The sequence below is a fragment of the Malaya genurostris genome, chromosome 2, assembly GCF_030247185.1.
Source record: "Malaya genurostris strain Urasoe2022 chromosome 2, Malgen_1.1, whole genome shotgun sequence".
NCBI lineage: Eukaryota > Metazoa > Arthropoda > Insecta > Diptera > Culicidae > Malaya > Malaya genurostris.
The window spans coordinates 306,898,565-306,925,310 of NC_080571.1; the positions used below are offsets into that span (position 1 = coordinate 306,898,565).

The 26,746-nt window shown below is 37.8% G+C and overlaps 1 protein-coding gene across 7 annotated transcripts in view; it reads left to right on the forward strand.

Moving 5' to 3' along the window:
- Nucleotides 1-26,746, forward strand: part of LOC131431005 (insulin-like growth factor-binding protein complex acid labile subunit) — a 770,466-nt gene that overhangs the window by 368,991 nt on the left and 374,729 nt on the right. For 2 of the 7 annotated variants that reach the window (XM_058596362.1, XM_058596359.1), the window contains exon 1: nucleotides 17,554-18,550. The exons of the other annotated variants lie outside the window; for them this stretch is intronic. The gene's annotated coding sequence lies outside the window, so the exon portion shown is untranslated. Of the gene's footprint in view, nucleotides 1-17,553; nucleotides 18,551-26,746 lie in introns of those variants that run through there. 7 annotated transcript variants of the gene reach the window in all.

Sequence of the window (26,746 nt, forward strand, 5' to 3'; positions counted from 1 at the left end):
TTCGCAGTCGATTCTTAGTGTACAGAATCATTGCATGGCTAGTACTATGGATCCTCCTACTGACACTAAGAATCCTTCCAGGTCGGGACTCGAACATACGACAACTGGCTTGTAAGACCAGCGTCCTATGCATTGAACCGCCTTAAGACCAAATGCACATCGAATTAGAATAGGTGCATTTACTGCAGCCCAATAAGACGGATAGCCTAATCAACATTCAGTTCTATAAAGAGTGAGGAGCAATTGAATTTGCTAGAGATAACAACAACATGCATCACGTGGAGTATGAAAATATCAAGCCATAGACGTACGTGTGCATGATCTTCCTTCAGCCACTTTCGACAAATTCATGTGAAGAACCACGTTGCAGAACGGAGGGATTCTTTTTATTGAGAAAGGAAAGGGGCAGAATTTGACCCCGGTATCCTCAGGAGCGTAAGTTTGTCATGTACGCGCATAAAGAAAGCTATATCTTCATATGTGACTGCCGATCAGGACACACGAATTCCAGGTAAATAATATGTCACCTACGACCATCAGTAGGCTACATGTCAATATTGTCAGAAGCAGCTCACTACGACATACCATTATGAAAAGCTGGACTAAAAGTCATCTACACTCTAGGACAACGGTATTTTCTCTACACCAGCCACAAACAACCTCAGCACTTCTGTAACTGTCATCAACCACAACGAAACACTCTCATCATCGAAACTATCATCTACAATCTATCAGGTGTTCAACTTTGCTTCCGCCGTTTTCCGATAGGTCGCTGTACCGGCTGAGGCTGGTTAAAATACATAGATGATAATGCCTTTAAAGTGAGTGTGTACAGTGCCTAACGAATTGTCATCACCGTTTCAGTGACATTTGTTCTTGTTTTTGTATTATTCACGCTCGAAAATGTCTGTATATGTGCCTAATTCTCGTCATTTGCGGGAAGTTTTACTTTTCTGTTACAATTCGAAAGAAAAAAAATGCAACTGAAGCGCATCGAATGTTTTCAGAAACCTACGGTGATGCTGCTCGGAGTAAAAGAACGTGTCGGGAGTGGTTTCAACGTTTTAAAAATGGTGATTTCGATGTCGAAGACAAACATGATGGTAGAAGAAAAAAAACCCTCAAAGATGAATAACAATTTACTACGAGCTCTTAAAACCAGGTGAAACCATCACAGGAGATCGCTACCGAACGCAACTGATGCGCCTTAGTCGCGCGCTAAAAGAAAAGCGGCCACAGTATCAAGAGCGACATGACAAAGTCATCCTCCAACACGACAATGCTCGGACCCACGTCGCAAAAGTGGTCAAAAAGTACCTGGAAATGTTGAAATGGGAAGTCTTGCCCCACCCGCCGTATTCCCCAGATGTCGCCCCTTCTGACTTCGCCCTATTTCCGCTCGATGGCACACGGCCTGGCAGATCAACATTTTCAATCCTTCGAAGAGTTGGAAAAATGGATTGCTTCATGGATAGCGTCAAAAAAGGACTCTTTTTTTCGAGCCGGGATCCGAAAATTTCCGGAAAGATGGGAGAAAGTTGTCGCTAGCGACGGACAATACTTTGAATAATACATCTGTAAGCACTTTTTCGTAATAAAGCTTTAAATTTTAGAAAAAAACGGCGGAAGCAAAGTTGTACACCTAATATGTACATAAAGGTACGTCTATAAACAAACCCAACGCCAGGGCAAAAAAAAACAATAAGGAAAACCCCGCCTGGATGGTATCCACAACAGCGACACCGAACCAATGGACGAGGACGTGAATAGTGAATCATTGCACCCTTCTAGTTCACTGGATGCCAATGAGAGTGCCTCTCCCACTAGTAAAAAGGTAACAACGAGATCCAGTAATAAAATAACATACACTGAGGTCTTTTTTACGCGGTTGTTTATGCGGTTTTATATGCGGCCCTTTTTTGCGCGGATTTCCTTGGCTATGCGGTTTTTTATGCGTTTTTTTAAGCGTTTTTACGCGGATTCCCGAAGTTAAGCGGTTTTCCTATGTTGTCCTAGAAATGAATAAAACGTCGAGATCTGATGTTAAGAAAGTTTTTGATAGAAAAAAAATATTTTTAGATTACACCAGATCTGGACGTTGCATGGATTTCTAAAACATTCGACATAAAAAAAAATTTTATTTAGTTTTGAGGGTTTTTTTACGCGGATTTCCGAAGTTGCGCTTCAGTTCTTACATGGATTTCCGGTACGTATCCCCCGACCTCAGTGTAGCTTGATTCTAAGCCGGGATTTGGAGCCGAATTCTGGATCTGATATCAGGATTCGAGACCTGAACTTTGAATCTGAATTTTGAAACTGAATTCTGGAACTGGAAAACAGGTTCAGATCAGAATCCAGTTCAGAAAATCCTGGCGGGTATTCAGATATGGAATATAGTTCCAGAATTCAGACCGAAATCCAAGAACAAAACTCAGATCCATAATGAATTTGTATTTTGTGAATTGAGTTCTAAACTGCATTCCAGAGTTCAGGTTCGGAGTTCTAGACCAGAATGCAAGCCTAGAATTTGGGCACTGATTTGTCACTTGAGCGTTTAGTAGAATAATTTTACTAGCATAATATTTTAACACCATTCAATTCAACTATATATAGTAGAATTGAATTGTGTTAAAAGCAAAGATGGCTTTTATCGTATCAAAGAACGCTCACCAGCAACTCTTCACACGATTCAATCAGTGCCATAAAAGAGAGACGGATATCATCGCAGCAACAAAAAACCGGCATGGTTCATTTAACATAGAATGGACACCAGTGCGAGAGCGAATTTCTCTCGACGACCTGTCTGAGATTAAAAGTTTAGCTCGCTGCTGTGGGGATTCTCTCTGAAGCAACAAACGGTCGCTTATTCTCGTTTCGCGATCCGATTCTGTATGAGCAGTTGATAATTGCGATAGAATCATTTTACTATTGCCGTTTATTCTAACTATGTGCATATAACCTTTGTATAAGTTGTGTCTATGAAAAAGTATGTGAATGCTCCACACAAGGGTTTTGAAATATTGCAACCTAGTATGAGAATCATCAAGTCGAATCGTCGATTCGGTTTTCTGCGATAATTGTCAACTTGCGATTCTCTCTTGGTAAATTCCACACAGCACCAATCATTATCAGACTGTCATTTTTTTAAGGGCCGTGAAATACTCAGAGTATGAAGTGGAGCGAAGATATGTAGAAAAATTCTCTCGCGGTTCATGCATTGAGAGACTCGAGTTCTTGTAGCATCCTCTATCGAATTGAAAATGTTGTATACAATATATATAAAAATCGAGCAGCTTCTGTCAAATTTTCGGCAATCACCATCACTGGTTAAAAGATTATTCTAATCGTAATTGATACCATAGTTCAGTTCTATAATTCTAGAAATGAAACTGAATTTAGGAACTTTGAACATAATTCTGGATCTTCTGAGATGAATTCTGGGATCCGAATTTGAAAAGATCGGATCGGATGAAAGATACTGGATTGGAATTCTGTAACTAAAACTCAACTGCGGATCAAAATCCAGGTCCAGAGTTCATTGCTAGGATTCAGGTTCAGAATTCAGGTTCAGAATTCAGGTCCAGTCTCGAATTTCCACAACACAGGCTCAGTGGTGAGTGTAACTATTCAGAATTCTGTTACCTAGTTCAGGTTCAGAACTCAATTCCCTAGCATCTAGCATTGAAATTGAGTTTCAGAACTCAATTCTAGCATTCGGATAAAAAATTCGGTTCCTGAATTCCAATTAAAGAATTCATAATCTTTATCGTCAAAGAAATTGAACGATCCATTTTATTCGTATTCACATTATTTACTTATGTCTCCGACAATACCCACGCACCTTTATTAACTTATTGAAAAGATTTCTTTAAAACGGTTTTACAGAATTTAATAAGTTAAAGACTGACCTAGAAAGTATGGACGCAACCAAAAACCACTGCCATTTTGCAATGGTTCAGAATCTGTCAACTTTTATGGCTGCGTCCTGTTGTTTACACTCTTCTCTAACCACTTGTGTATTTGTTTATACGTTTTCATTAGTTTGGTTCGAAATGCGTGGACTTTCAGGAGAAGAACGTCGAAAAATTGTGTACAAGTGGTGCACAGAACGTGGACTGTCACTGAGAAAGATAGCAAAAATGGAAGGAGTAAGTGAAAAAGCCGTGCGAAATGCAATCAGGAAGTTCGGTGAGGATAACACCTTTGAGGATAAACCGAAAACGAGTCGAAAAAAGGTCTTGTTAACCCTCAGTTGGATAAACGTATACTGAAGGCGTTCGAGCAAAAGAAGGAGATTTCAGTTCGGGATGTGTCCAAAAAAGTGGGCACTTCGAAGTCAAATGTTCTTCGTGCTAAAAAACGTTTTAATCTTCGAACCTATAAGAAGCAGAAACAACCAAAACGTAGTCCGAAACAAGAAGCATCGATCAGGCCGATGGATCGAAAGCTATACAATACGATTCTTACTGGAAATTTGAACTGCATAATCATGGACGACGAAACCTACGTGAAACTTGATTACAAATCTTTGCCGGGGCCACAATATTATACGGTGCGAGAAGGGCAAGTGTTAAACCAGTCTGGGACATCGATTGAAGTCGAAAAATTTGGAAAGAAAGCTATGGTTTGGCAAGCAATTTGTAGCTGCTGTAAGATTTCGAAACCCTTCATCACCACTGCTTCAATAAACAGCGAAATATACATACGTCATCGAACTTAAAAAGGTAATCCATTCTGTCTTTGGACTCAATCAATGAATTTCTAGTAGCTTCCAAACGAGCCAAAGTTAGTTTGATTCGGGTAATCCATCACCGAGAAAGTTGAATACAAAGAAAAAAGCTGTTTAATCTACTTAGTGGTGCTGTAATGTCTCTCCCATATAACCCTTATACCCCTTTTTTTAATTAATAGTACTAAGGAATTCTTCAAAGAACTTTTCCTTGAATATTGAGCAAAAAAAAAATTTTTTTAGGGAATACATTAGCATTAGCATTCCAATTTTTAACAGATTTAACCGAGTTCTTCATTTTTTGCATTTTCATATACAGCTGCAATCGGTTCGGTTGGCCAGCAACTAGCATAACCTAAAAATAGAATTAGCTTTGAAACAAATTAAAAAGTATTTTTACGTCTTTTGCATTATCGCTTATGGCAGGTTGCAATTTCATACACGCTACCCTGTATTTCCGGGACCGGAAGCCGGATCTGGATAAAACTCTACACTAAAAAAAATTTGAATTTTACAGGTGACTTAATCCCTCATACGATGTAATTTATAAAGACCTAATTTGTCATTGACGGACAATTTTATTTGTAATGACTTAATGTTAGATGAGCTTGAATTTCACTGGTTTTGACTGTAACTTGCGTTCTGCTAGCAGGTGCGACTGTATGAATTTAAATGCACCTTTTTTTAGCCAAGCAGATGCATGCTTCTGTGGCTCAGTCGATTAACAGACGTACTTGCGATCCAATGATTCTCGGTTCAAGTCGCGGCGGTTGCTATCAGAATTCTCTTTTTTTATTTCAATGAATTTTATGTCATGGAGTTTTAGACACAATATTAAATATTCTTCCACGTAAATTTGCGTGAACTGCGACGCTCCATTTATGTGCATCTAATAAGATGTAAAATTACAGGTTTTTGCCTTTCTCATATAGAAAGGTTATGCAATCACTTGAAAACCGACTAGTGAAAATTGGTCCGGAAGGCCATGTGTCATATACCATTCGACTCAGTTCAACGAGCTGAGCAATGTCTGTGTATGTGTGTGCGTGTGTGTGTGTGTGTGTTTCAAATAATCTCACTAGGTTTTCTCGGAGATGGCTGAACCCATTTTGACAAACTTAGATTCAAATGAAAGGTCTTCCGGTCCCATACGGAATTCCTGAATTATAGGGTTATAGGGTAAAGTGTGTTCAATATTGTACACCGTCATTTAAACTGGCGGAACAAAACAAAGAACGGAAAAAAACGTAAAAAATGTAATAAACTGGGCTCTAAACCGTTATTCCCAATCGTAGGGTCAACTGAAAAGTCTTATGGTCCTACCAAAAATTACTGCATATTTTCGGATGCAACAAACATTTAAATCGTAATTTAGAGTGCGTATTAGTAGAGTTTGTATGTCATGTTAGTTGGTGGCCATACGAACCGACTTTGATTATAACGGTTCTCTGGTTCCAGTGCCAGAAGTGCACATAATATTAAACCCACTTCGTTACCTTAAGGATGACCTACGCAATCAAAGCACTAGTTAATGTTCAAACAATCTCTTGGTTTCTTTCAAAAATCTAAGAGAAAATTTTTGAATAAAATACCACAATATTATATGTACATGAGAAAGGCATTCTTACACCACTAGGTGGATTAAAACAGATTAAGTGTGTACACACTTAGAAAAGTTTACATCTTAATAGATGCACATAAAAGGAGCGTCGCGATTCACTTACTTTCACGATTTAAATGATGTTTATTTTTACATGTTAGTAGATGTAATATTGTGTCATCACTGAAGAAATTGCGGCATATTTGGTTTTACGTCAAGTGTAAATTTCATTTTGTCTAAGAGTGCACAGCTCGAAAAAATCTAGCGATTTTACATGATTTGAAAATCTTATGGCTTGAAATCAAAGGATCGATAGAAACAGCGCGACTTGAACCGAGAAACATTAGCTCGCAAAGCACGGCAGTAATCGACTGTGCCATAGAAGCACATATCGGCTCGATTGATTATTGATGCATATAAATCCACATAGCGATTAATGGTACCCGAATGCAACTTACACTCGGAGTCTGTAAAGTTCTGTGGGAATGGAATATTTAGTCTTTTGACAAGTTAAATTGTTATGAATTGTGTCGGTTGTAGAATTACATCACCTGTAAAATTCATAATTTTTTTCTGTGTAAGCTTGTGAAAATTTGATAAGCGGTCTCTGAGAAAATCGAGTGCACTTTTTTAGTTCATTTGGAACGTTTTACCCCACATCTCCGAAATCGGAAGTCGGATCTAAATAAATTTTAATGGCAACTTGAATTTGAGTTGAAAAAATTCGGTTAAGCGATCTCTGAGAAAATCGAGTGCACTTTTTCCATTTTTTTTTGTTCTGGAGTAACAGGGTAATACTCCAGAACCGGAAGTTCAAGTCGGATAAAATTTAATAGAAACCGATGGGACCAAGAGACCTTTCATTTGAATCTAAGTTTGTGAGAATCGGTCTACCCATCTCCGAGAAAGTCGAGTGCACATTATTGTTACATACACACATACATAATCGCTCATATACACAGAAAGAAAAGATGAAACTTACACGGCATGTAAACCGATGGTATTATGAAATAGACATCAGTTGAAACGAAAATCTGATTTAAAACCATGATTGATGTAAAATTACATTAAAATTCATTTAGTTTTTCATTGAACAAAACTATATATTTACAAACCACTTCGTTTTGTAATGTAAATTTCCATTCAATTGCCTGCTCCAAATATTTTTATCTGTGTAGGCACACATACAGACACACACAGATATTTGTTCAGTTTGTCGAGCTCAGTAGAATGGTATATGACATTCGGCTCTCCCAGGCTTGGTTCAATAGTCAGTTTACACATTGATAACATAACCTTTACATTTGAAAATGGCGAAAAGTGCGGTTGGTCGGTTAAGTATCTTTTACCATACACGGAAAAAATTATGAATTGTACAGGTGACAGAATTCTACAAACACAAGCTCCGAATTTAATTTACACTGAACTATCAAGTGCCGTTGTATGAATTTATATTTATCAATTATTCATTAAACAGATATGAGCTCTGCGGTTCAGTCTAGTAATCGATGCGCTTGTGATCTAATGTTTCTCGATTCAAGTCGCGTTGCTGCTATCGATCTTTTGTTTTTTTTTTATTTCATTCGAATTCAAGACATCTAATTTTCCAATCAAACAATTTTACATGTTCTTGAATACAAATTTGTATGAAATACGACACTCAATTTATGTGCATCTTATAAGATGTAAAATCACAAGATTTTTTCGAATTTTGTACCGGAAGTGTCATTTTTGCAAATTATTTTATGAATTTAATCAATGACTCAACAGTAGCATTAAAATGGGCCTAAGCTCGCTGAAATCGGTTTAGTTATCTCGGAAAAAATGGGTGTGCAGAAATTTTTTGGAAAGTCGCGTACACACATAAACATTTTCTGATTTCGCTGAAGTGAGCCGAAGAGTATATAAAACTAGGTGTCTCTGGGGCTTCAAACAAAAATTTGTTTTTCTAGCTATTCTGTTTCCTTTGTGATTTCCTCCAAAATGACACTCAATTAATTTTCCGCAAAGATGACTTAAAGATTTTCACAAACAAAGAATGAAAACAAATGAAAGGTCTTGTGGTCCCAAAGAAAGCTACTGAATTTTATCCTGATCCGACTTCCAGTTAAGGAATTACAGGGTGAAGTGTGTTTAAGATTTCAAATGATGATTTGATAGTTGCGACGCAGAAAATGCATTTTATTATCTTCTAAATACGACTCAGAACTGTCACACTTTGTTTGTTGTGTTAGATGATGCCCTAACAAATTTTCTGGTTCCTTTTTCAGAGTCATCGAAAAGTATTTTGAAGAGTCCTACAGTATGAGAATATGATTATTATGAAAATTGCATGTTTTGATGATAATTAATTCTGAGGACCTTGATAAATCTACTGGTTGTTCATATTTTAATTGCTATGAATTCTGGTAATAGTTATCCATCGCATCATCTAACGAATGTTCGAAACCGTTATACAAAACGCCATCAAACTCGTATGAACCAGGTACAAACAATTGAACCAACGACGCCGTTGATTACAGAACAACTATATTTTCTCTCTAATAAAAAAATACGCACCTTTCCTCTCTCTCTCTCTGCTACCAGTTTTGGTCAGCAAGTACCTAAATACGTGTCTATCGCAGAGGTAACACCTGTGGTCATAAATGCTTACACACCAACCAACCAACAGTTCATCAATAATACCAAGATCATCAGAGCGTAAACAATAGGCAACCCAACATTTGATTCCTCCTCTGGTGGCTGGTGGTTGTCGGAGTTAACCCACGAACTTCGGGAGGTCATAGCATAGAATCACGTTTAGGCCTCCCCAGCACCAGGGTAAAGTCGTAAATAGTAACTAGGCTATCTGGTAGGTATTTAGGAATTCTCTACCGCCAATAAAAGTTTACATTTTTCACGGCTGGCGCAGTCGCCACCCGTACCGAGGCAGTTTTATGTTGCCGGAGCTTTTAATTCCAGTCGAGTTACTACAACGGTGTAGCGTGTTGCAAAAATTACCAACTTTACGATACGCTATCGTAAATGGTTTTGCACCTACATTCTGCCCCGGCTCGGTAATCATTCGTGAATAATCGCAATTTGAATCATGAGTGCATCAGCACTTGAAGTCGTATTCTCACGAAATAGCATTCCGAATCCATAGCCGACCGTTTTTCCGCACACAGAGACAGTCGCCACCCGGCAAATTGCCGCCTCTTGAAACATATGTAATAACGGTGGTCCTCGGAAGGAGTTATTAACCTTATGAGTCTTTTATTATGACGCATTACGTGATATTGCTTCATTCGGGTGTTTTTATTAGGCCCTTTCATGCATCCTTTTCTACTTGTTTCTTCTTCTAGCCGGACGACGCTGTGTTGGAGAAAGTTACTGGTGCTTCCTAGTGTGAAGCGATGGCTTGTTTTACTTCTCGGAAAATGTACCAAAGTGAATTATTCGAAAGTTGACTGCCTTGTTATAGTAGTTCGTATAACCGAGCGCTTTGATGTGTGCCCTAAATGAGTGCGATCTGTTTATTTATTACTTGGCAAAGTAAAGTCCTGGCATTACATTCCTTTCGTAGAATTTGGCCTTTCTGTTTCAACAGACTTTGCACGCCGATTCATTGTGTACAGAGTCATTGCATGGCTAGTGCTACGATCCTACTGACACTAAGAATCCTTCCAGGTCGAGGCTAGAACATACAACAACTGGCTTATCGTCGTTCGGCTGAATATTCTTGTTTCATTTAGCTTGTTTTTGCCTTTCTCATATAGAAAGGCTATGCAATCACTGTGAAAATCGACTTTTTAACCGAGGCCCGGAGGGCCGAATGTCATATACAATTCGACTCAGCTCGACGAACTGAGCAAATGTCTGTCTGTGTGTGTGTGTGTGTGTGTGTGTGTGTGTGTGTGTGTGTGTGTGTGTGTGTGTGTGTGTGTGTGTGTGTGTGTGTGTGTGTGTGTGTGTGTGTGTGTGTGTGTGTGTGTGTGTGTGTGTGTGTGTGTGTGTGTGTGTGTGTGTGTGTGTGTGTGTGTGTGTGTGTGTGTGTGTGTGTGTGTATGTGTGTGTATGTTACAAAAATATGCACTCACTTTTCTCAGAGATGACTGAACCGATTTTCACAAACAAAGATTCAAATGAAAGGTCTCATAGTCCCATAGCCTGCTATTATGTTTCATTCCGATCCGACTTCCGGTTTCGAAGATATAGGATGATATGTACCAAACAAATGAAAAAAATATGCACTCACTTTTTTTAGAGTTGACTGAACCGATTTTCACAAAATAAGATTCAAATAAATGGTACTATGGTCCCATAACATAGTTTGCTATTGAATTTCATTTGAATGTGACTTCCGGTTCCGGAGCTATATGGTAATATGTGAAAATTTGAGAAAAATTTTACACTCAATTATCTCTTGAACAACTCAACCGATTTTCGCAAACCGAGATTCAAATGAAAGGTCTTACAATATCCTGAAAATTTGAAAAAGATTTTATCTGGATACGACTTCCGGTTCCGGAACTAAAGCGTTATAAGTGGAAAATTGCTAATTTTATTACTTTTCTTTACGTTTCTTACGACTCGTCAGTGCAGAGCAGTTCAAATTGAACTGCTTAATGCAAACTTAAACAGTTCAACTTGAACCGCTAAGCAGACGTAAAGTTAATGCTATTTGCAAAACACTTATTAATTGGCACCGAAGTGCCATGTCTTTGCTGACGTGCCGAACGAAAACGTTATTTTCGACTAATACTGGCCGATTCAGGTATGGTCATTTAGGGGTAAACCTAAGTTTGTGCTTAGGGCACATAACCGTTTTAACTTTTCTTTACGTTTCGTCTTAGATTTAATTTTATTAGTATTTTTCCACGAACGATGGTTAAAAACAGGTACAAATCCCATAAAACTGTCTGATACATTCTTCTAGTTTGCAGAGCTTGTTAGTTTGTGGGCATGAAAACTTAATTCGGCACTACTGGTCCTCTCTTTTCCTGTTCCGATAGCACCGAAAGTGGAGAAGAAAAACTCCTAAAACTAAATTCACTTCGATTTCTCTGCGATGCTTGAACCGATTTTCACAAATCTTGATTTGAATTAAAGTTCATACTGTCTTTAAAGCTACTGTGAAATTTCATCCGGATCCGACTTCCGGTTCCGCAGTTGCAGGGCGATGAGTGTCCAAGTTTTCAAATCGCCATATAGAGTAACAATATGTACAACACCGAAAGAAGAAGAAAACACAAAACGAACAAGGCGTGCTTTGTTCTATTTCGTACACGTTGTGTAGTGATGTCAATAATAATAATAATAATAATAATAATAATAATAATAATAATATTAATAATAATAATAATAATAATAATAATAATAAGAATAATAATAATAATAATAATAATAATAATAATAATAATAATAATCCTACTACATGTTTTATGCTGCTGTTTCATGCTGTTTAGTTTGACTTACATATGCAGAAGTAACAAAAACGCAGGTTCGTTTCATTTGTTAGATTTCGTTTAATTGGTTTAATCGAAATAGAGCATGAGATAGTAAGTATAGGTTTAACTACGTTCAAAACTGTTCCAATTTGTAGGTCACATTTGTTGGTAGCAAACGAACCAACTGCGGCTAATCCGGTTTCGGAATAATTGGAAATGGTGATTAAAAACTGCAAAAAGGATCTCACTCACTTTTCTTGGAGATGGTCAAATCGATTTTCACAAACTTATTCTTTGATTTGTTGTGGATACTACTTTCGGTTCCGGAACTACAGGTTAAACAGGATTTGTAGAGTTTGGGAGATTAGGTCCGAACAAATTTTCCTATTTCTATTCAATAAACAGCTGTTTTTGCGAATTTCACGGTTATATTTATGATGTAATGAGTAATATGAGAAAGGCATCATTACACCACTTGGTAGATTAAAATAGGTTTTTATTCTTTATTTAACGATATATGCACTAAGGCACACTGCACTAGCTTTTAGTTATTCTGTCACAGTTTTTTTTTGAAGAGATAATCTAATCATTTTGACTACTTTTGAGAAATTTAGGTTTTCGGATCTCTAGTGTTAAGCACGCATCCAGGGAACAAGAACTACATGTATTTCGTAAAGAAATACTAGATGTGATTGTATGAAATGGTCCACTTGAACCGTTCTCTTCCAGAAACGCACATCTCACACTTTCAGTTTGACATCTGTGTTAAAGTTAGAGAAATTTAGGTACATTCCAACCTTTCCTGATTTAAGAGCGTATCAGGTTCGCCATCATGGCAATTTGTAAATATTAGTACCTAAACCGAACCGGATCGGAAAGGTTTGAAAGCTCCTTTCTTCGAAAGACTCATCTTAGATCGTGTTCTGTTGCACATCGAAAGCAACAACATTTTCTTGCCCGAACAGTTCGGATTCAGAAAGGGCCATTCCACAACTCATCAGTTGCAAAGAGTAGTGACCATCATCGACCGTAACAAGCACGTCGCAAAGTCTACAGCAATGGCTCTACTGGACGTCGAGAAGGCATTCGACAACGTCTGGCATGAAGGTCTCATCTACAAGATGTATCGCTATAACTTCCCAGTGTACCTCATCAAGATAGTACAAAACTATCTCAGTGGCAGAAGCTTCAAAGTCAGCGTGAACGGAACCCTGTCAAACGGGTTTGTTGTACCCGCCGGAGTACCTCAGGGTAGTATTCTCGCACCAGTATTGTACAACGTCTACACCTCGGATTTCCCTCGTCTTCCTGATGGTTGCCAATTCTGCTTCTTCGCGGATGATACAGCTATCCTTTGCAAAGGAAGGGTCACAAAACATCTCACCAAAAAGTTGCAAAACTGCCTTGACACCGTTGTCAATTACATGAACACCTGGAAGATAAAAATAAACGCTTCCAAAACTCAGGCGATCCTGTTTCCATACAGTCTATCTCAGCGACTCATTCCACCAGCTGATTGCAAAATCGTGGTTGATGGGCTTCAAATCGACTGGTCCAATGAGGTGGTCTACCTGGGGCTCACTTTTGATCGTAAACTACTTTTCCGCTCGCATGTCGATAAGATAAAAACTAAATGCTCCTTGCTCATAAAATGTCTCTACCCGTTAATCAAGAGAAGGTCATCTCTCATCCGCAAGAATAAGTTAGCCGTTTACACCCAGATCATCGCTCCAGTGTTTCAGTACGGGTTGCCTGTGTGGGGGAGGTGTGCCGTTACACATCGGAACAAAATCCAAGTGCTGCAGAACAGAGCCCTGAAAATGATTCTGGATCTTCCGTGGTTCACCAGGACTTCAACAGTTCACCAAATAGCAGACGTCACTACCGTCAACGAGAAACTAATTGCAGCCAATAGAAAATTCCAAGAAAAATGTGCAATTTATGAATATCCTCTAATTAGTTCGCTATTTTAGTATTTGTTTATAGTTTTAGTTGTAGTTTAGTTTTATAAATCAAACTGTCTCTCAGTTAAACTGTTAAAAAGAAATTTAATCAAAAATTATCAACTAGTTAGCTACCGTAAATTAAAAGATGATAAGTAACATTACTACATCACTTGACATGTAATATTATACAGAAATGTAACCAAAGAGAAACAATAAAAATTTAATTCCTTATAGTTTCCTTATATTACATTTTGGTGGGGAAAGGGTTTTGATCAGCTTTTTACAGCCCTGTCCAAAAAGTATTGCCCTCCCCGTTAATTTGTATCAGGCCGAATTAGCGCATGCGCGCCATATAAACGCCTCTTTCACTATGAGGAAATTACATTGTAACCCAGCATTTTTTAATAATGTTGATTTCCTTACCATTAGTTTTGTGTTACCTTATCCCCCATTGTTCAATTCAACTGAGTTTCGTTGTATTTTTTCCTTCTACATTATTTCCACTCCGTCATTTGATGGTATGTTATTTTGTTCCTTGAATGTAAAAGTTAGTTGTATGCAATAATATTATTCTTCTTACCAACATTTCCAATATTAACTATATTAACCAATATTCCATTCCACTCTCTAATTCTCTAATTTTTCTCTTTTCTTCTTCCTTCCTTCCTTCTTTTTTTATTCCTTTCTTCCTCCTTCCTTCCATTCTTTTCTCTCCTTTTGTTCTGTTGAGTTTTAGAAGCGCTTCTGCTTCATCCGATTCTTTCTCACATTGTCGGCGTGTCATGCAAGCAAGATAGAGAAATCAAGGGTTAGTGTACTGTATATACATTATGTGTGTTTTGCCAACTCAGAATGGTTCAACGGATAAGGAAATGTAAACATGTCGCTAACGCTCAGTGATGTTTGACTATTACGAAATATAATTTTACTCTTTAACTATTTAGCTATCACCCCTAGAACATGTTTCCATTTCATTATCTTCGATTGTTCATTATCTGTGTTTACCATAAACTCAGGCTTTTTTGAGAAGCAAGTAAACCTAGACTCTTTATCGAAATGTATCACTATCAATTTAATATAACGGTAAAATGTATACACACAAAAACACATACATACACACACAGTTACACACATTCACACATGCATACATACCCACATGTATTCCACACGCAAGCATTACAACATTGAGTTACTATTTCTACTCTAATAGATCCTAACTAAAACTAGTGTGCCAATAGTCATCTCATTGGTAGAGTCACCATGTTATTTTAGCGATCACTCGACTTTTAATAAATAAATTGTTATAGAACCGAATACAAAGTCTTTGCCTCTTCTCTAAGAAGCAATAACGCATAGTAGTAGCTCGGAAATGGTTCAATACTGCTGTTTTAGCAAAGAAAATGTTCCAAGTTTCATGTTACTTCTGAAGTTAATCTATCAAACAGAGATAACAGATGTCACGGATTTATACTAGAAGGAGGGATTTTTGAAAATAATTTTTTATCTCCCATATTTGGTAAAACAAGAGAGTGCAAGAATTTCAAGGTCGTAGTAGATAGTATCGCTGTTTTTAATTCAAATGCAACGCAATTTTCTTTAAATAATTTCAAAAGATCTGGTTCCATTTTGCCGGGGAGTTCAAAGAACTAAGGGAAAATAATCTTTATCTGCCTATGAACGCCAGTGTATTTAAGTCTCAGCATAACTACGAAACAACCGAACGAATCGCCACCAAGTTTGGCACATGTACAAAAGGTGGGAATCGATATTTTTCGAAAAACACAGATACTTTCTACACTACTCAGGGTAATCATGGAGAAGATCTGTAATAAGTTCTCTGACAAAAAGGAAGTTAAATTAAAACAGATTATAAGGTTATTTTGAGGGTGAGGGAGTGTGTAGCAAGTGCCCCGAACATGGAAAGTGTAAGGGAAAATTGATCGGGTTTTACGAAAAATCGGTACTTCTTTACGAGTACAGCAAATTTCTAGCAACTATATTTACAAAAAAAATTACAAAAATATTTACAAGAGGGAGGGGGAATAAGTATTCTCAACATTGATCTGAATTAACAAAATCATACAATCAATGTGCATTTTTATGTAAATTGAGAAAACTGTCGACACAAGGTGATGGAAATAAGTTTACAACAACATTTGTATAAACTGAATTTGGTTTTCCTCCCGAGTGTACGACTAAAAAAGTTAAAGCCATGGTAGAAAAAATTATATAAAAACGAATGTAGTTATGATGTTTAACAGCCTTTCGTTATAAAATAATCATTATCAGATGGAAAATTTTGAGCAATTAATGATGTCAAAAAAAAAAATTTATAAAGTGGAGTAAGTAGCAAGTGTTTGTAGCCATGGAAGCCAAAGGTATTGTAGATCGAATGTGACGAGGAAGTACGAAAGTACGTTACAAGCACATATGCATATGAAACTTGAAGGTTACTAAGAATGTATTTATAGAAAGAAAGATGTTTTAAATGTTTCTAACAAAAGGGATTCAAATATAAAACTGACCCAATTTATCGAGAATACCATGAAAATTATGATTATTGTGAGATCTTAGATGCGACACTGATCATTTGCAATCTGAACATGAACGGAGTATTGTTCAATCGAGTTGCCGTCTAATTTATGTTTCACTACAATCACAGTATTTCACTAAGCAGGACAACTTCGAGATTTTTTTCGGCCCTCCCTTCACGAAACATTTCCGAGCAACGCCGGGTAATTCAGCTAGTGTAACTAATATTTTAGTTACGTTTGATATTCGGGGCTTTTATGTATCGTATAAAAACACGGAAAACTGATCCAAAATTTTAATCTAGCTATCATTATTCTGAATTCAAAACTATAACAAGCTAGCATAGTCTTGGTATTAACGATCCTTTTAAGAAAACTGGCCATTCTGTTTCAACAGATTTCACAACCGACTCTTAACGGTCAGAACCATTGCTACGAATCCTCCCTGGTCAAGGCTTGAACCCAACTAAGACGCTTGAAGCGAAATGGTTGAGATATTTTATTTCAAGTGCTTAAAAATCTGTATCTAACCTCGAAACTGCAACTTTGACAAAGACCCTAACCAAGCGAACAAAGAACCGGGAGAAAATCCCTCCGAATTCAACAAGTATTAATCGACAGCTGAATAATGCTGGGCACACACCAACGGAATCGACACATATTTTAGCCGTCTGGTTTGGGATGCACATTTCCCGTTAACCAGTCGCATCGGTGTCATTTCTCCCTGCCTGCCAGCAAATCGTTCTCGTTTTCAATTCCCCCATGATCATCGTCAGTTCAAAGTTTTTGCGTAACCCATCGCAATAAACATAAATCCGATCCCCGAGCTAACGCGTCCCGGCCAAGGATGTGTCTGTCAGTCTTTAGTCCTCCTAGTTTGGGCTATTGTGTGCCGGTGTGTGTGTGTGTGTGTTGGTGTCGAAACAATGTTTATTTTTTAAATTAGGGGTTGAATTCGATACGTGCATTGAAAAGCGAGACTAAAGAATCAAGCCTGTTATGTTGCAACGTTCTGTCTATTCCCTGTCCCGACCAGTGCCCGAAATCATCAAACATGCTGACTATATGGTTATGCTCTCTCTCTCGCTTGTGTTCATTCGGCACGCGGATCACGCTCTTTTCGGTCTTTCAGGTTTCGCCGCTCTCTGCCGCTCACGGCACCGGTAAGCGACCGACACTTGAACCAAGTAAGCGCGTTTTTTTTGCTATTCTATGTTATGTTCGATGTTTTTCCCTTTATTTTTTGTTCGATCCACAGCACCACCCATCAGCATCATTCTGGCCGTCGTTCTTTGGGTCTCAGTTTACTTCTGATTGCGATTGGATTTGGACGTATTTTTCGTTGTTCGTTCGTTGACGAGTCGGTCGTTCGATTTGTTTGCTGGCGAAGTCGCGTGTTCCGTAGCGGGTCGGTTTGGTTGGAAAACGAATGGCGAGAGCAACATTCATCTGTTTCACCTCTCGATAAATAACGACCACCTGGTGGAGTAGGAGGCAAAAGGACATCCTTGAACGCAATCATTGAGTGAGCAGTGCGATTTTAGTGACTGTTGACCGTCGCATCCCCCAAACGCAACGATCGAATGAATTGAGATTTTCCGGAAAATTAATATCTAAGAAAAACACGCCAACGGGTGCCAATTTGGCTGAGTTGCGTTCGACAGGCCGACAGGAAATAAATCAAGCTCAGTGCGACGGTAAGACCCCAGCGTTCACAGTTCTCGGGCGGTGATTATTGGATTAACGGTGATTTGTTTTGATTCAGAGATTCGGTTCGCTTGTGGTTCGTAGTCCGGCGGACAGGAAGGATATACTTTTTTAAAAAAAAGTTATTTTGTCCAACTCAGAAGAAGAAGAAGACGAAGTTTTAAGGCAGCACTCGATGATTAAGGATGCAGTTTGTTTGTTATGGGTGTGTGTGTGTGTGGTGACGAACGCAGGGTGAAGTGAAAACCTAAATTGAAATCCGGTTCCCCCCGGTTGGACCACCGAAGTGACGGGAAAAAAACAGTGAGTGTACGATTTCAACGGACCGTGTGTCCGCGCCCGGTGGTGATGGAGGGTTCCGCTGTAATTCGATAATTGCTGATCGGATTATTGCAGCAGTAGCAGTAGTGGCCGCAGAAGTGTGAATGATAAAATACGAAAAGTAAATATTGGAAGAATGTGAAGTGGTGAAGTGTTCAAAATATGAAATATTACACCGCCGAGTGTGACCCAAGCCAGGATAAAGTGAGTAGCAGTGATAAAGCAAATGATCCTGAAAGTGTGTCGTCACAGTGGAGCGAAGATTTCCCGTGTTTCTACATTATGAGGTATTTATGCCAAGACAGCGTCTCCGGTGGCCTCCGACTCTAAGCCGATTAGGGTGATAATGATATTGCGATGGATCGTTGATTTGTTAGATGGGCGGGCGGGAGCTCGATTTCATTTGGAGAAAAAACCAGAACTGTGACACGATTAGATGGGGACGGTGATTTCTGACATGGAATTATGGAATATTGGAACACACATAGTTTTGTCGTGAATACGACTTACTTTACTATGGGGCACATTTTCAACAGTTCAAATTTTCTGAAATGTTTGAAATCAACGAGTGTCGAAGAAGAAAACTCATGACGCCTTTGTCCCATCTGGGTATACGGATAAAAATCCATTGCGGTACCATGATTAGGAAATTATGTAAATCGTGGAACGTATCTTCTCATGAATTCATATCTAATTCATTATTAATGATATTATGAGCATAATAATTTAAATCACAAAATCATCAGTACTAGGCATGGTCTCATGAAGGGTAATGTTTCATGATTTTCATGATTTTCTAATCATGGTACCGGCAATGAATTTGTTAACAGGTTAATACTTGATATTTTTCGTTCCTGTTAGCCTGCGCAGTTGATTAAGCAGGAAGTGGAGCAAGTGCATCATTCCGGTTGGTTCGGGTCTCGAGCTCTGTCCCAGTTCCAGTATTGAGAATTCAGTTCGGTATTGAATCAATTGTGGGACGTTTGCAGAGCCAGTTTCTTTTCAAAGAAGATCGATTGCATTATCTTCCTGCTCGTCGTTTGCATTGGAGCAAAATACAACGAAAAATGGACAACGATGGGGGAACATTATAATAAAAATTAGCCTTCTAATCGCTCCAAATGTTATCTAAAGAACTATAAAGATTCACGGAACGACCGAAATTAGCTCTGCGCCTAATTCCTATTACTGTTTTTGACTTAGTTGATCTCAACAACAAAATTTGAAAAATAACTTTTAAATTAGTTGAAATTCAGAATTTGCTTTGCTGATAAAAACTCTTATTTTCAAAGAATGTGTTTAGTTGGCGAATTTCCTTGACACAAACCAACAACATTTCAATCCAATATGAAATTCTCATTGATAACTAATTTGGTGATTGAAATCTGTGAAAATTTGACTCTATTTATCTGTCACCATCATTGCTGAAAGACAGTACAAAGAAAACAGAAATGAAATTGGTTTTATTAGCAAGTTTATTAGCCTAAAACTCATGAGAAGTGTCAAAGTAAAACAATCCATTAAAAAGCTAAAAAAGGATAACCTTGTTGAAACTGCTTGCCAATTGTTTTGATGTTTTTCGCATGTGTTACGATATATCCATATTTAAATTTTTAAACCAACATGTAAAAATGTCGTAAACTCTTAGTGAAAAGTGTATTTATTCAGAATTTGTGTGCAATTGGAGCGATTGTGCGTAATAATATTTTTACGTGGAACAGTGAAGTGAGTTTCGAGTGTTGCACTCTAATTGTATATGTCAAATGAAGTTTTTTGTATCTTTCAACCATCCTGGCTACCTTGTATTCAGTTTTTGTTTTCCGAATGCTCAAAGTTTTCAGTGAGAGAGTCGATTTCGCAAAGTAGAATGAAGAAAACAGCGATTTAGAGAAAAAAAATTCGAAAAGAAGTTTATGTTTCGTTTATATCTTTTTCTCCAATACAACATCGTGTTTATACCTGCCAATATAGGAAAGACAACTGAACGACTGAAAAATTATTTTCGGTAGTAGTGTGCCATCTAGTGACTACTAGAGTCATAACATTATTAACGTTTTTTCGGTGATAGTGGGCCATTCAGCTTCAGATTGCAGAAGCCAATTCAGCCATTCATGTTGGTTGAAAACAACATTTTATTTTTCTAATTCAACTGAAACATTAGTTGTATGGAAATGGAGTGCAAACTTAGCTAAGAAATGACAGCACGTTTAATTGGTGAATTCAGCTAAAAAATAGCCATTTCAACTAATATTTTCTTGTTAATAAAAGAATGAAAATTAAAAAATCTAAATTAGTAAAAAAAAGATATTTTTTAATTATCTCAAAAAAATAACTACCTAACTAACTAACTTTTTCGCCAAAATGCTGATTTCGGTTTTTCAGTATTGCTTCTATGTAATTCGGAGAAAAAAATCTTCAATTTAGTGCAAAATTTAGGATAAATTAATAAGCTCTGTGAACTTCTCGCAGTGCGAAATTCGTACCAAACGAGTGCGACTAAAGCAAACATTTGACTGCTTTGCGTACGAGAAAAATGCTCCGAACAGTGTTTAATATTGTAGAGAAATCCGCAATTTGGACCTTTTGAAACTTCTGGCAGAAGTTATTTCCGTACAGCGTTTCGATAGTTCCTTTCGCTGAAATATGCAAATCCGGAATGAACTAATCGACATCAAAATTCTGTGTATTGCTATTGTTTTTCACTCAATTTTAAATTTAATTTAAACTCAATTAAAAAATATTTGTCGCCAATAAGTCAATCTTTACTATAAATGCACCGTTACAATTCTGTAAGCGAAGCAATAAAATTTGCGAAATTCACACAACTAACTAATTCGAACAATTGACATTTTCATTCTCCTTCTCCAGTTATGTCTATGACATCACTCAGCCGCTTTTTTGGTTTCGCTTTCAATTTTATTCTGCTGCGTTTTTTGTTGTGGTCGTTTGACATAATTGAGATGAATCATTTTCTTACATTTACGTTTTGGACTTAAAAAAAAGGGTTGCAGGCAAGACAATCAATTACATTAAAAATAGAACAATTCGAAGGTTTCCATAATAAATACAAAAATAAACATGATGGTGGATGCACCGAACTAAACATTTTTTCAAGTGATCAATTAAAAACATAATCTAGTTTAAGCGGTTAGATTGTTTGCGAATGATAAAATTGACATTTGAATTCTTTCATAATAATTGATTTTTTTGTATCGTAAAGCTTTTGAAAAATATGTTTTAACTGGAAGTCAATTATGACCGGTGTCAGTAGCATAAGGAGTGTATCGAAAAGTAGTTAGCAACATGGATTATTATTCGATTAAAGTGAAAAAAACAACATATTTTGACATCAGTTTTCGATATATTGTAGAAAAATTACATTTTTATGCATTTCACTGATTATGTTGAAGAAAATCCAAGTTTCTGCGAAACGCTCGAGCTTTGGACTTGACATTCTTCATTAAATTCTGCACAGTTACTTTTGTGACTTTCCTGATGGCAGCTGTCCAGTTTTTTTTGAACACCTGCATGTTTTGGGACAGTGTACCTTCCTTCGGAAAGTGACGCTTGACAATTGCCCAATACCTTTCAATTGGCCGAAAATTCGGGCAGTTCGGTGGGTTGATGTCCTTTTCCACGAATTGTACATTATTTTTTGACAACCACTGTAGAACGGAGTTGGCGTAGTGGGCTGAAGCCAAGTCCAGCCAGGAGAGAGGAGCAGCCTTATGCTTTCTGTACAGTGGCAACATTCTCTTCTTCAAACATTCTTCCTCGTACACCTTGGCGTTAATTGTGCCCTTCGTGAAGAAAATCGACGACCGCAAACCACAGGGACAAATTGCTTGCCAGACCAACACCTTCTTTCCAAACTTTTCCATCGCCACCGTGGTGTCAGCGTCGTCCAGGTCCTGGTACACCGAGTTCGTATAATATTGCGGTCCGGGCAGCGCTCGAGAGTCTTCCTTGGCGTAGGTTTCGTCGTCGATCAGGAGCATCCGTCTTTATTCTGTACAATCCGGTTATACAGTTTTCGCGCTCTTGTTTTGGCCTGAACTTGCTGTACCAGGGACTTTTTCGGCACCTTCTGTTTCTTGTACGTTTTCAGGGAGTTCCGAACTTTGATCCGTTGAATCATCCCGATGCTGGTGTTGAACTGCTTGGCCAAATCCCGCGTCGACGCCGATGGGTTTTTCCTGATGTACTCAACCAGATCACAGACGAGTTGGCTGGATTCTTCATTAGACTTTGATGTTCAGGGGACTAGCAGCGGAGCGGTTGTATCTCGGTGATTTATTGAAGGATTTACCACATTTTCACTTGATTCGAAAACATTACATCGATATTGTACGCTTGAAAATGGATCATTTGTGAATACGAAAACAACTGACATGTTCCTTAACACTTCCGAATATCAATTAGTTGATCAATTGTATGAATTATGCAAGTATTCCTTTTTTCACATTTTTCGCAAAAACAAAGATGGCTTCACTTGATCTAGATTACTGTGAATTTCACACAGCGAAAAGTGCACAAATTTAATCAAACAGTTCCAGATTTGCAATAAACTGAGGATTTTTATCTTCGATTTGCGAAGCCATTAGAACGGCTGATTTTATGTGATGATCTCCTCTTTTCGTTGATTTTTCAGAAATGAAAACGACTAGCAGCTGTGACGTAAGCTTTGCAAACGACACACAATACATCTGCTTACAGTGACGATAGAATCCAAACTGATTTCGATTGTAGCTTTTTTATTAATGGGCGGTCCTAACGGCTATAAAAATAGCCGCATACAGAATTTTAATGTCGGTTATTTCATTTCGGATTTGCATTTCATTGAAAGAAACTATCAGGATGCTGTACGGGATTCATTCCTGCCTTTAGGAAGGACCAAATTGTGGAACTCACTACGATATTAAGCACTGTTCGGAACATTTTTTTCGAACGAAGTTGAAAAATTTCGATTCTATTGGTTGTTAGATTATATAAATCCTTTCACAGATTACTGAACTATGAGCTTTAAAAATCCGAGAAAGGCGAACGCGCCTTTTGAATTATCCACTTTGATACTCGTTTATACAAAACATGTCAGAAAAGTTTAATTTTGAATTATTTGAGATTATGTCACACAACTGAAAATTTTATCATAAAGTTGTGAATATATTTCCGATCGCATGTAGCAAAAATTATGTTTATTCGTTAGATATAACAAGAGATATTCACGATCAAAAACTTATTACTCTCTCAGAGGGTAAATTTTGAAAAGGCACCCCATAGTAAAGTAAGTCGTATTCACGACAAAGTCCTGTTTCACAGGTGAAACAAAAAATAATAAATCGCTATGCAGTGCCAATTTTTTTAGATCAAGTTGTGCCACCAGGAGTAAAACACTTCTAGAGATTCAGAATAAAATTTTGAAAGTTATCTTAAGCCGGCCTTTCTTTGCAAATCGAAGGTACAAATCATCAGTTTAGTACAAATCTAGAAAAATTTTATTAGCTTCGTGTACTTTTTGCTGTCTCAAATTCGTTCAAGAAAAAAATTTTAGAAGGCAATTATTCGATAAGTGAGAATGAACCAAAACCTGAAACAATAACCTTTGTTTCAACGTGTCTTCGATCATTAAAATATTGTGATGTTACATACAAAGACTGTTTTGGAATAAACATTATTTGCAAGTTTTTTTTAGCATGAATCGTCAGAAAATCTTTACGAAATACTAAAACTTTCTTGTACATGCTCTTTAAAACATCGTCTTATTTTTCTAATCGATTTAATGCAGTAAACTGTAAATTTGGTGGACCTTATCGGTTATTCACACGTTTTCCATATTGAAATCGCACTATGGTTGTCCTATTTGCCCCTTGAGACTTAACGACAATAGTAAAAGGCAATGAGTTCGGGTATATGCCACTCAGAAGCCGTCTTCATCATTCTCAGTTTTATATATGGTTGATGTTTAAAAGCTAACTGAACAAAACCAAATCAGGGCACTGAATTCCGATGCGACTTTTGAACCGAGGGTCGGAGGGCTAATTGTCGTATACCATTCGACTCAGTTCGTCGAGTACTCAAAATGTCTGAGTGTGCATGTTTGTGTTCTTGTAGCAAAAATGTGTACACTCGATTTTCTCAGATACCGATTTTACCTATAGACCCATAGTCTGCTATTGAATTTCATGTTGAAATTTATTTTTACATGTTAGAAGATGTAATACTGTGTCATCATCGGAGAAATTACGGCATGCTTGAATTTACGTCAAGCGTAAATTTCATGTTTTTTTAAGAGTGTGTGTATGAAATTGCAATGTCTTCTAAATTTTGATATAAATGGTTTCAATTTTTAGTTTGTTCGGTTTCAGCAAGGCCGGTTCCAGAAATCCCGGAATAGTCGTCAAAAACTCAAAAACGGGACTCTCTTCATTTCCTCAGAGACAGCTTAGTAGATACTCAAATGAAAGGTTTCATGGTCTTATGGATCGCTAATGACTTTTATCTGGAAGTTTTTTGAAGAATCTTTTAGTAATATTTTTGAAAACATGAGTTATATGAGAAAGGCATTATCACACCACTAGGTGGATTAAAACAATAATTTTTACATCTAGAACCCGAAATGGAATGGCCAGCAACAAATATACCCTATAAATAGGAATAGTTTTGAATCCAGTTTTAAACATTTTTCACGTTTCCTTCATTGCTGCTTTAAGTCGGAAGCCGGATCCGGATGAAATTCAGAAGTCTTGTCGACTTAAGTTTGTGAGAATCGGTTCTAGAATTTTCTATGGGGTCGAAAGACCTTCCATTTGAATTTAAGATTGTAAAAATCGGTTCATCTATCTACGAAAAAAGAAAGTGCACAAAACGTTACAAACACACACATGTACTACTGCGAACAAAACATAGTAAGACTTTGTTCATAATTTTAAAAATTTCTATTTTTTCTTCCAAATCTTTTTTGTCCTCCTCAAACTCATTTCCCCGGCCACAAAACACTTGTGCCAACGATGTTTTCAATTCTCGAAACAGTTGTAAAAGGTAATTTCCGGAATAGTTTTCAATGCGCGTAGCGACTCACGGTTTTCCCGGAGCGGTCGTTTGAGTTTTGCTGAATAGCCAGAAGTCACGCGGAGCAAAATCAGGTGAATTTTTTGTCGAAAAAATCACGAAAAATTAATGAGTGATTTTGGAACCAATAGTGCTTACACTTTTCTTAGGCTCAAATGGTCAATTAAAAAGGATTTTTATTGATCCTTCCGATATTCCAAAGATCCCAGCAAGGTCTCTGGCTGTTAACCGTCGATTCTCGAGCACCAATTCCTTGATTTAATTGACGTGTTTATCATCAGTTGATGTTGATGGCTCCTTGTCCTGGACGTGGTTCGTCGTCAACGCGCTCTCGATCCTCTTTGAACAACTTGTATCAAAAACACTTGCTTGCAACATACAATTATCACCGAAGGCTTGGTCAACCGAATTCGACGAATTCTAAGTTGTTGCAGTAATTTAGGGTGTTTCTCGAAATTATTTTTGCCAAGATGTTTCAAGTCAAGACGTTGGTATCAAATGCAAATATCAAAACCAGTTTGTCGAAATATTAAATTATTAATTTTTCGTATTGATTAGGAAAATCGTTTGAAAACCCGTTTATAAGTCTGTTAAATGGAGCCCACACGTGGTTTTAGTCATTAATCACCCGTCCTTGGGTCTGGGATATCTCGTCATTCCGTTCCGGATCCGTTTCCGCAGTCTTTGCTATCGAGGGTAATTATCATGAATTCATTCTACGTTCAAATGGTTTAACGCTCTGTTTCTTATCAACCTGGCGGTGAATCCGGCAAACAAGGATTATCATAATTTTAGCAAAGGATTCCGCTTCGTTATGGAATAATACGATTTAGATTTTATGCTCTGTTCCTTTTTTGCTATGCAAAACGACGATGTGTTTGGATGGCTGCCTTCACAAAGTAGTCTTCTCCTTTCCGTTCCAGGTACTGTCCGGTTTCCTGTTTTCATAAGAAGAAACACATGCTCGGAACAAAACAAAATAACTATTGGCAGGTGTCCTGATGCTACTCCGAGGGTGGAACCGTCGCATGGGATCACTTACTTCCGTATAATTCATTCCTACTGCATTTTCCCAAGTTTTCCCCAACTACGACTCTCGTGTGCAAAGAAAACTTCCTCACCTTTAGCCAGTACAGTTCAAGTGCTTTATAATTCAAGTGCGACTGGAGTCAGGCGGTCACACCGAACCAGACTGCACTTTGCGGCCATTGGAGCAGTGCAGCAACCGTACATTCGCCGCCACAGCATCGGACCGGGAATGCATAATGTCAGCTTGCTCCTTACTGCCAGGATTGCTGCTAGCTGCTTGCTTGCTCGTCGTTGTGGTCTCACGGCACTCCATTTTCCTGCTTTCATTCGTTTGACCTGACCATAGCAAGCGACGATGATGATGATGATGATGGCGACGGCACTGA